Source organism: Schistocerca gregaria, chromosome 6 (genome assembly GCF_023897955.1).
Source record: "Schistocerca gregaria isolate iqSchGreg1 chromosome 6, iqSchGreg1.2, whole genome shotgun sequence".
NCBI classification, from domain to species: Eukaryota; Metazoa; Arthropoda; class Insecta; order Orthoptera; family Acrididae; genus Schistocerca; species Schistocerca gregaria.
In genome coordinates, this window is record NC_064925.1 from 224772472 (window position 1) to 224784474 (window position 12003).

Genomic DNA, 12003 nt, shown 5'->3' on the forward strand with positions numbered 1-12003 from the left:
GAGTAACACGCCCGGGTTCCCGGGTTCGATTCCCGGCGGAGTCAGGGATTTTCTCGGCCTCGTGATGACTGGGTGTTGTGTGATGTCTTTAGGTTAGTTAGGTTTACGTAGTTCTAAGTTCTAGGGGACTGATGACCATAGATGTTAAGTCCCATAGTGCTCAGAGCCATTTGAACCATTTTTTTTCCAAAGAGTAAATAGCATTTTCAAAGAGTAAATACTTCTCCCTAATTCACACAACATTCTTGAAATCAATAAGTACCTTGTACAACATACTTTATAAAATGGCCTACATTCTTCTTCAGGGTTATGGCCTTTCAAAAAAATTAATGATGGTCCTCAACTACGTACCCTCAGACTCAGAGTTAAAATATTAAACGTTTTGGCTGGTTTCGTTGTCTAGGGTTTGGGATACGTTGTTGACACATTATATGCCAAATATTGCTGAGTCTACAGTATACAATATGAATACACACATCCAATGGCCGAAGGTTCCTGTCACTCGGCAACTGCGAATTTTGAATGTAACGTAGGAATTTACAATGAAAGATTGCAATTAAATAAAATCTGCAGGTCCTATTTTAATGACTTTAAATGATGAGTCGATAGCAGAAGTACTTTTAAGACTGATGTTTATTTCTGTAAAACACCCAATGCTCCTTCCCCACTTCCATAGAGTCTCTCCATTGGCTTCGATAGTCGCATACCGTAGTAACGATCGCTGTGATTGGCTAAAGCGCTCCCGCCATGTCTCCAAGCCCACGCACACTCACAAACGTATTGAAACACACACAAAATACTGGATTTACGTTTAGGTAATTTGAAATTAAATAAATACTCCTACGTCTGGACCATAAACACGCTCTAACACAAATTATTAAATACATAAACAAATTAAATAAACATCTCTCAAAGGAATAGAAACGAAAGTTGGCCATAGCCTGATGTTTCTGTGGTTTCTAAAACACAGTAAATACTTGACCAATTTCTTCTTGAACAGTATATATAGGATATAAAGAAAGACATAGACGAATAAATATGTTTATAAGTATACTGCTCCCGTTTTATCGTGTAACTGCGGAGTACTTATGGCCTGATGGGATCAATAGTAATAAGCCACTTTGACCTCAAATACCTTAGGTCCTATGTAAGTGACATGCCTGTAATTCATACCAATTTAGGTTTACACTGGTAGCTTTCTAACGACACGTCGATCGACAAAATCGGATGAACCATTCAGATTTTGGAAATTCGTTGCTGGGTGTTATTTGTATAATTGAGAGTCAGATACTAAACCTTGAACTAATAAAGATATTGAAAATCAGGTTACATCATTTGAATAGTCGTGCAAATAATTGTAATGTACATGTTTCTTTTTGAGGAATCATTATTCCTCTGGCTATTATTAATTTCTACATGAATTGTGAAATGTCTGCCATTATGATTTCACAAAGTGCGACAATTTTGGCACCCTGCGGCATACAAATCTGCTTCATCGACACAAAGCACAGTCCTTGACACAGCGTCCACATGGAATTTCCAGCTACGCAGTCGTCCTGGACCACTCGCTGGGGCTACCGCTCTTGCTCCGGCTAATGTTCGGCACCACACGGTTGCTGAGAAGCCCCGGCTTGCTGAGCGACCCGTGCGGCCACGCTAACATCGAACTTGGAATATTTTCAGGGCACCACAGCTCACCCGTTACCTCACAGGGTACAAGCTGTCTGCATACCAAATTTCATCGAAATAGGTCCAGCACGTTTGTCGTGAAAACTAACGGATCGCGTTAGTTTCACATTTATAATATAAGTATGGGGAACAACTTCAATTAATGTATCTTTTATCAATGATCCGACTTTGATAATGTAAAGCCTAAGCAGTGTCCACGTTGTGCTAAACTTACCTGTGAAAACACCATAAAATTGTTCTAGTAAACTTGCGAGTTAGCGTGTTCAGATCGGGCATGGGTGTGTGTGTTTCCCTTATCGTAAGTTGGTTTCAGTTAGATTAGGTAGTGTGTAAGCTTAGAGACCGATGACCTCAGCAGTTTGGTCCCATAAGACATCACCACAAATTTCGAATTTTCCAAATTTTCGTGTTCAGAGAAACAGACAGACACGAGAGTTCTACATATTCAAAAATGTCTCTGAGGACTATGGGACTTAACATCTGACGCCATCAGTCACATAGAACTTAGAACTACTGGAACATAACTAACCTAAGGAAATCATACACATCCATGTCCGAGGCATGATTCTAACCTGCGACTGTAGCGGTCTCGCGATTCCAGACTGAAGCGCCTAGAACCGCTCGGCAACAGCGGTCGGCGTTCTACACATTTATTATTGGCACAGATGGCACGGTTGTTCATATCCCCTGGGATTTAGAAGACGACTGCATAAAGACTACAAGACATATAGAAAAACGACACATATCAGTCGAGGGAGCATATCTCGAAATTCTTAATAGCGGTAATTTGAGTCAGTTGAGATGGTTCAGCGAATGTTTCCTTCCAAACACACGTCCACGGCTGTCTGTTGTTGGTGCTGTGGAGTATGGGAAGGTGTCATCTTTGAGTTGTGGGTTCATTTGTTGCTTTTGGGGAGGGGACCAAACAGCGAGGTCATCGGTCCCATCGGATTGGGAAGGGATGAGAAAGGGAATCGGCCATGCCGCTGCAAAGGAACCATTCCTGCAGTTGTCTCAAGCGATTTAGGGAAATCAGGGAAAACCTAAATCAGGATGGCCGCATGCACGTTTGAACCTTGGCCGCCACGCGGGGTAGCCACCTTTGGCATGAGTCATGCGGCTCTCCCCATCAGAGGTTCGAATCCTCCCTCGGGCATGGGTGTGTGTGGGTTGTCTTCAGAGTATGTTACTTTAAGTTGGAATATGTAGTGCGTAAGCCTAGGTACCGATCACCTCGGCAGTTTAGTCCCATAGGAACTTAACACAAATTTCCAAATTTTGAAGCTTCGCCTTCCTGAATGCGACTGAAGTGTGCTAACCACTGCGCCACCTCGCTCGATCATCCTTGAATGACTGCAAGAGGATACAAGATGACTTAGACAAAATCACTAGTTGGTGTGACGAAAGGCAGCTAGCTCTAAACGTAGATAAACGTTACTTAATGCAGATGAGTAGGAAAACAAACCCATAATGTTCGAGTACAGCATTAGTAGAATGTTGTATGACACAGTCACGTCGATTAAGTATCTAGCTGTAACATGCCAAGCAACATGGAATGAGGATGTAAGGATTGTTGTAGGGTAGGCGATTAGTCGACTTCGGCTCACTGGTAAAAGTTTAGAGAAGTGTGGTTCATCTATAAAGGAGATCGCTTATAGGACACTAGTGCGACATATTGTTGAATACTGTTCGAATGTTTGGGGTCCGTACCAGGTGAAAATTAAGGACAGATAGCGAAACACTTCAGAGGCGGGCTGCTAGATTTGTTGGCCGGCCGGGTTGGCCGAATGGTTCTAGGCACTACAGTCTGGAACCGCGTGACCGCTACGGTCGCAGGTTCGGATCCTGCCTCGGGCATGGATGTGTGTGATGTCCTTAGTTTAGTTAGGTTTAAGTAGTTCTACGTTCTAGGTGACTGATGACTTTAGAAGTTAAGTCCCATAGTGCTTAGAGCCATTTGAACCATTTGCTAGATTTGTTACCGGTTGGTTCGACCAACATGCAAGCGTTACGGAGATGCTGTGGGAACTCGAATAGTAATCCGAAGGAAAGGCTACGCTCTCTTCGAGGGGCACTCTTTGGCCTCGCTCTATTTGCGAGAGGAGCAGGGGAGAAAATGACTGGTAGTGGTACAGGGTACACTCCACTACGAGCCATATGGTGGCTTGCGGAGTATGTATGTAGATGTAGAAGTAAGGTGTCGAATAAACAAAAAACATCAATGATTGGTGTAGCATATTCCACGATACTGCTTATGTGTTACGAACAAAATAGTCCTGCTAGGAGAATCGGCAGGGAACGTAATGCGTGTACGGTAATCATTCATCAGAAGAAAATCATTCATCATGAAGAAATCGTAGTCACCTGCGAACAAAGAACTGCAGATGCGTCGTTCCAGTGCCTGGTGCATTTTAGGCAACTGTCTTCAGTTTTTACACTTGGCTGTTTCTCGTGACAACGAGCTTCGACCTGAGTTTTACAATGATTTAGAGCGGTCACTCTAAGAAGGTTTTTCGCAGAATTTGATTTTCAGCTACTAAGCCATGTGTCATGTGTCTGGAAAGGTTAATCGTCATAATGTGCAAATCATACACACGAGGTTGTGGAACACATTCCAGGTTCACATTAAGTTAAAGTCTTCTGTGCCACGGCCCCTGGAAACGTTAATAAACAATTTTCTTTCACTGAGAAAACTGTGAATGGTTTTGTGAATGTGGACACGCCGCATCGAAATCAAAGTAACAGAAGTACAGTGCAGACTTCGTTATGGAACAAGATGTCTACTACTCTTTCATTCCGACGTTTATGCTTGATTCAGTGCTGAACTGCATGAGCATAGGATTGGACATGTTTGCTCTCATGACTTCCTTCTTCAGTAGCCACCACCGTCACCTGATTTAACTCCCTGTAGTTTCTTCTTATCTAATCTGGAGTTACTAGTCTCCCATAGAGCGCCTCCCCAGGAGGCAAACAGAAGAATGTTCACCAGATATGGTGGACACCGAGAAAATGAAATACCCATCGCGGACGAAACCTAGCAAACTGCTGCCTTGCAACTGAGAGGTGGGTCTCCGAAGGGTAAGGGAAGAAAACCCTGGAAAAAAAATACCCGTCCTCCGGTAGAGGTTGGACGAAGAGTTGACGGTCCGCTATATATATATATAAGCACCTGTTACAAAGTTCGCCGGCCGCGGTGGTCTCGCGGTTCTAGGCGCGCAGTCCGGAACCGTGTGACTGCTACGGTCGCAGGTTCGAATCCTGCCTCGGTCATGGATGTGTGTGATGTCCTTAGGTTAGTTAGGTTTAAGTAGTTCTATGTTCTAGGGGACTCATGGCCACAGCAGTTGAGTCCGATAGTGCTCAGAGCCATTTGAACCATTTGTTACAAAGTAGCAGAAAGGAAAGCTTATGGATAAAGGATTAGGGACGTGGCATTGACACGCCTACGGAGGACGGGCAACAAAACGACGGAGACAAGAAATGGAAGAAAAGGAAGAAAAACAAAACAAAGCATAAATCGGATTTATTCATCTGTACTTGGAATGTGAGATCACTGTACCGTCCAGGAGCTCTAAAAGTGATGCTAGACCAAATAATGAACCTCGAGCAGAGCATCATAGGATCAGAGGAAGTAAGATGGACAGGTAGTGGAATCCTAGAAAAGAAAGAAGCAAACATATTTTACAGCTGTAGCGAACGGAACAACTAGTTCGGGACGGGATTTGTGGTGTATCAGCAACTAAACCAGTCCCGTAACCCGATTATCGACACTCCTTCAATTACTCAATGATTAATGTCCACGCACCAACTGAAGAAGGGTCAGAGGATGAGGAGAAAGAAACTTTCTACGAATCTACACAGTAAAAGCAACCTGGTCCAAGACACAGCTCTAGAATCAGAGGTAGTAAGGAACGATAACAGCCGAGAATGACTGAGGCCGTTGAAAACGCTGGAGAATGTAACATCGTGAAGATCTATGGAAAAGATAAAAAAGACAGTGGACACGGCAGGACGTGAGCTTCTGGGGAACAGAATAAGGGTAACAAAAGCCTCGTGGTTCGATACCGAATGTGAAACAGTAACGAACGAAAAAAATAAAGCATACAGAAGGACACTACAACAGCATTGTACCTAGAAGATAACGGAAGGACATAAAAAAGGGAGAATTGGAAAAAGGAGACATCAAAGGAGCGAGAGGGAATGGATGAAGACAAATATTAAAGAAATGGAACTTTTGAGAAGTACACACGAGGCTAGGAAAATGTTATATGGGGTTGAATAAGGCACGAAAACTTTTGAAGGGCAGAACAAGTTTAATAAAAGATGAGAATGGCGAAATTATATGTGAAGAGGAGATATGTGAGAAGTGGCGTCGCTATTTTGATAAACTTCTTAATTCAAGAACAGTTGTACCAAGCAACCCAACAGAAATACAGGAGGAAGAGGACCCAGATATCAGTATGGACCCACCTAAGCCGACCGGTGTGGCCGAGCGGCTCTAGGCGCTTCTGTCTGGAACCGCGCGACCGCTACGGTTGCAGGTTCTAATCCTGCCTCGGGCATGGATGTGTGTTAGGTTAGTTAGGTGTAAGTAGTTCTAAGTTGTAGAGGGCTGATGACCTCAGATGTTAAGTCTCATAGTGCTCAGAGCCATTTGATTTTTGACCCACCTAACGTGGAAGAACGAATGATGAATTTAAAGAACAACAAGGTATCAGGAACAGATGACATTCTAGCGGAACTTTTCAAGCAAGGAGGCTCTGGATGGGAAATGAACGTCCTAAAACTGGTTAATCTAATATAGAAAGAAGAGGAAATGCCTAAAACATGGAAAGAGAGAATTATATGACCCACATATTAGAAAGGAGACCAAATGGATTGCGATTACTATAGAAGGATCACGCTGCTTAAGCTGGGATATGAAATCCTCTCTAACATACTGTACGACCGACTCCTTCCAATAATAGTGAGATAAACGGGGTCGTACCAAAGTGAATTCATCTCCGCTAAGTCAACTATCGACCAGATATTCACCCTAAGACACACTCTGAAAAAAAAAAAAACGGATATGGGGTGGGAAAGTATCACATTTTTTATATTTTAAAGCAGCGTACGATAGTATAGACAGAGAGAAACTATAACAAGCTCTAGCTGAATGGGGTATCCCGAAAGAACCTGAAGTAAAGATGACAATGAGAGAAACGCAAGGTTGCATAAAAACTGGACGAATGTTGTCCAATACTTTGGAAATCAAAAATGGAGTACGGCTAGGGGATGCCTTGGCATGCCTCCTATTCAACGCTTCCTCCGAGAAGGTGATGAGAGAAGCAAATATCTTGAATAGGGGAACGATTTTTCATAAATCTGTGCGGGTACCGGCCTATTCGGAAGACATCGACATAGTAATAGCAAGAACTCTGACGGCAATACACTTCAACAGGCCGGCAGGAAAACACGACTAAAAATCTGTGAGGAGAAAATACCTAGCTGCTGGGAAAGCACACAGGGAGAAAATTCCAATGTGAACATGGGTAGTTATACCTTTGAAAGAGTCGACCATTGCAAGTATGTAGGTTCGATTGTAACCAGCCTAAACGATACCTCATATGAACTAAGGCAGAGAATAATTGCAGCCAATAAAGCTTATTTCACCTTAACAAAGCGCCTATCTTCAAGGCTCCTGACTAGGACCACAAAACCAACCATTTATAAAACACTGAAACGTTTCATGAGCTCGGAGATTTGCTCCCCAATTTGGTCCTACGGGACTGGACGTGTAAATAAGTAAACAAATCAATAAACGAGTGCTTACATGCGCCACTGAAACCCGTGTTCTGATAGCAAAGGATGATGAATCGCTGGATGCGTTTCACGAAAGGATACTCAGCAGAATCATCGGCCCATTTAGCGAATGGAAAGAATGGAGGAGTAGATATTACCATGAGTTATACGACATCTACAAAGACCAGTCTGGTAGAAGAATTGTGAATTCATCTAGGCTGAGATGGGATAGACACGAGGCAAGGATGAATGACACAGAAATACTAAAAAGGATTTCAAAAGGAAAGCCACGTGGACACAAAGAACATGGTCAGCCGAAAACTAGATGGGAGGACAGAGTCATAGAAGACCTTCGAAAGATGGGCTACAGGAACTGGAAAATGCTAGCAAGGGACTGGATAAATGGAAGAAGATAGTTGAAGAGGCCAAGAATCATCATGAGTTGTAGAACCACAGAAGAAAAGGATTTATTTTTTGGGGTAATGTCAAAATCGTGTATTTCTGACCTCACTGCCACTTGATATGGAAGAGTTGCATCGGAGAATGACAATGTCGTCACTGACATCAACCATTACGTCTTGGGACGTGCGTGGCCAGAGTTTTAGTATCATATTGACGCACGTGTAATGCGAGGAAAAAATTTGGATACACGTTCAATCCTCCTGTATGTGTCTATTTTCTGTACGTTTTACAGTTTTTGCATGATATTGTTCGGAAACCTTGTAGGTACTTATGAATAACGTTGTACTTTTTTGTTCGTGACTCTTCTGGTATTAATGCAAATGTGTTCAATTTACTGTTGTTGGGTTATGCACCAGAGCATAATGGCACATTTGAAATGAAATACTGGACACTAAAATGGTACAGATCCATGACGCTGACTAAAGCCAACAAGGAACTACAAGGACACAACTTCATTACAAAAGGAGATAAAGAAAAAGAGCATATCACGGAAAAGGTGCAAAACATTAATAAGAAAACTAAGTTCATCACAATGACTAAAATCAGACACAAATAACAGATTCCACACACAGTCAAAAAGTAATCACAGAGCATCTTCGTTTCAATTCCGACCTACGTTGCACAAGGAACGCCACTCAGACCAACCGTGGATTACAGAAATTCTCTCGCATTCCAATACTAAAGATAAATTTTGGAAACGTGATCACAAAACTATAGATTACGAGGAGTCTGAACTATAAGAAGCACTAAACTGTTGATTATATACATAAGAGACACACAGATTCCAGACACAGCTACCTTCTTCTCATTTAATGTATAGAATATGTTTTATAATACATCAATTACAGGAAGAACAAACTTCATAGAAGGAAACCTTAAAACCCACAGTAGACTTCCACCCAAATACATCAAAGTAACAGTTAAGATGCTAGACCTAGTAATAGAACTATTACCAGTGGGATACCCAGCGTCTGGAAAAAAGGACACATGTTTTAAACTATTTAAAACACGTCGTAATTGACGAAATAGTAGCAAACTGGTATAACGTCCTTTGCTGTGTTACATACACAGATGATGCACTATGGGTGATAGACGAACCAAGCAAAAAACTTAACCAGTTAGGTGCGCACAAAAATTTTCTTCGCGATAAGATAAACATTGATGATGATGATGTCCCATACTTCGAGGAGCGTAAGGGACGATGCGGGAGACCCACACCGCCGTACTAGGCAATGTCCTAGTGGAGGTGTTTGCCATTGCCTTCCTCCGACCGTAATGGAGATGAATGATGATTATGATGATGAAGACCAAACAACACCCAGTCATCTCGAGGCAGGAAAAATCCCTGGCCCAGGGGGGAATCGAACCCGGGACACCGTGCGCGGTAAGAGAGAACGGTACTGCAAGACCACGAGCTGCGTGGAAAGAGGAAGAAAAAGAAATACACGTTCATATATCCTGGAAATTATAATAAAGATTCAGAGCAACCATCTGAAAATTAATATATACCAAAAATCCACAAGAATGCACACAGTAAACCATACACCGAGGTTGCAAAAGTCATCGGATACTTCCTTATATCATGTCGGAGCTTTTCTTTGCGCGGTGTAGTGCAGCAACTCGACGTGGCATGTACTTCATAGCCGGCTAGTGTGGCCGGGCGGTTCTAGGCGCTTCATCCTGGAACCGCGCGACCTGCCTCGGGCATGGATGTGTGTGATGTCCTTAGATTAGTTAAGTTTAAGTAGTTCTACGTTCTAGGGGACTGATGACTTCAGATGTTAAGTCCCATAGCGCTCAGAGCCATTTGAACCATTTTTGTACTTAATATTTCGTTGAATGTCCCCTGCAGAAATACCGAGCTATGCTGCCTCTATAGCAATCCATAACTGTAAAAGTGTTGCCTGTGCAGGATTTTTTGCACCGATTATGTCCCACAAATGTTCGATGTGGCACATGTCGGGCGATTTGGGTGGCCAAATCATTCGATCGAACTGTCCAGAAGTTCTCTCAAACGAATCACAAATACTTGTCGCCTGCCGCGCGGAGTGGCCATGCGGTTTGAGGCTCCATCTCATGGACCGTGCGGCCCCTCCCGCAGGAGGCTCGAGTCCTCCCTCGGGCATGGTTGTGTGTGTTGTTCTTAGCATAAGTTAGTTTAAGTAGTGTGTAAGTCTAGGGAGCGATGACCTCAGCAGTTTGGTCCCTTAAGAATTCACAAACATTTTTGAGTTGTTGACTGGTGATATGGCGCATTACCATCAACAAAAATTGAAGCAAATGAATATCTGTGAACAGTTTCCAGATAGCTGGAAATAAACATTTCCAGCAAGTTCAGTTGGCCCGGAGTACCCCGCCCATTCCATATAACCGAATTCCACATCATTATGGAGCCACAACCATCTTGCACAGTGCCTTGCTGACAATTTGAGTCCATGGCTTCATGGGGTCTGCGCCACACTCGAACCCTATTATCAGCTATTAACATCTGAAATCGGACCTCACCTGACCAGAATACGGTTTCCCAGTCGTCTATGATCCAACCGATATGGTCACGAGCCCAGAAGAGGCGCTGCAGGCGATGTCGTGCTGTTAGCAAAGGCGCTTGCGTTGGTCTCCTGCTGTCATAGCCAATTAACGCCAGATTTCGCTGCACGTTCGTCATACGTCCCATATTGATTCTTGCTGTTATTTCACGAAGTGTTGTTTGTCAATTATCTCAAAAGCATGACACAAATTGTTGCAATGCCCTTGGACTTCTCGCTAGTACAGACACCAACCCAAGACAGTTGTTCGGTTCTTTTCATCTCTTTCGCGTATCTTCTTCTTCCTCTTTAGATGAAAAATAAATTCATGAGATGGTTGGTGAGACATAAACACCCATTTGAGATTCTAATTGGTACCAATCTACGTCCAGGCTGAGTTGTTTATATATCCAAACGTTCCATTCAATCCTTTGTTAACCAGTGTGGTGTGGCGGTTTGAAACTGCAAAACGAAAGCCGAGCCGTAGATGGCTCCCTCGACCGCTGAAAATCGTGGAGCTCTGCCGAACCGCCTTCTGATACCCTCACATTCCGTGCACAGCGACTAATGTACTTCTGTTGACAGCAGACGCTCCATAGATTTCACACAACCGTTTATGAATGTTCCCCATATATTCTTTTTCTCCACTGAGAAATTCAGTGACAGGACGTTGCTTGTAACGTACATCCCCTACAGAGGCCATTTTGAACTGTCCTGCAGCTACATTCACCCAGGCGATTTCAAAAATACATACAACCCTTTTAGTTATAAGCATTACTGCCGTAGAGACACAACTGAAAGATTTGAAAGCGAAAACACTACTGGCCATTAAAATTGCTACACCATGAACATGACGTGCTACAGACGCGAAATTTAACCGTCAGGAAGAAGATGCTGTGATATGCAAATGATTAGCATTTCAGAGCATTCAAGCAAGGTTGGCGCCGGTGGCGACACCTAAAATGTGCTGACATGAGGAAAGTTTCCAATCGATTGCTCATACACAAACTGCAGTTGACCGGCGTTGCCTGGTGAAACGTAGTTGTGATGCCTTGTGTAAGGAGTAGAAATGCGTACCATCACGTTTCCGACTTGTTGGATTTTAGCCTATCGCGATTGCGGTTTATCGTATCGCGCTATTGCTGCTCGCGTTGGTCGAGAACCAATGGCTGTTAGCAGAATATGGAATTGGTTGGTTCTGAAGGGTAATACGGAACGCCGTGTTGGATCCCAACGTACTCGTATCACTAGCAGTCGAGATGACAGGCATCTGATCCGCTTTGCTGTAACGGATGGTGCAGCAACGTCTCGATCCCTGAATCGACATATGGGGACGTTTGCAAGACAACGACCATCTGAACGAACAGTTAGACGTTTGCAACAGCTCGTAGACCATGGCTTCGGTTACCCTTGACACTGCACCAGAAGCAGGAACGCGTGCGATGGTGTACTCAACGACGAACCTGGGTGCGCGAATGGCAAAACGTCATGTTTTAGTATGAACTGAGGTTGTGTTTACAGCATGATGATAGTCCGTGTTTGACGA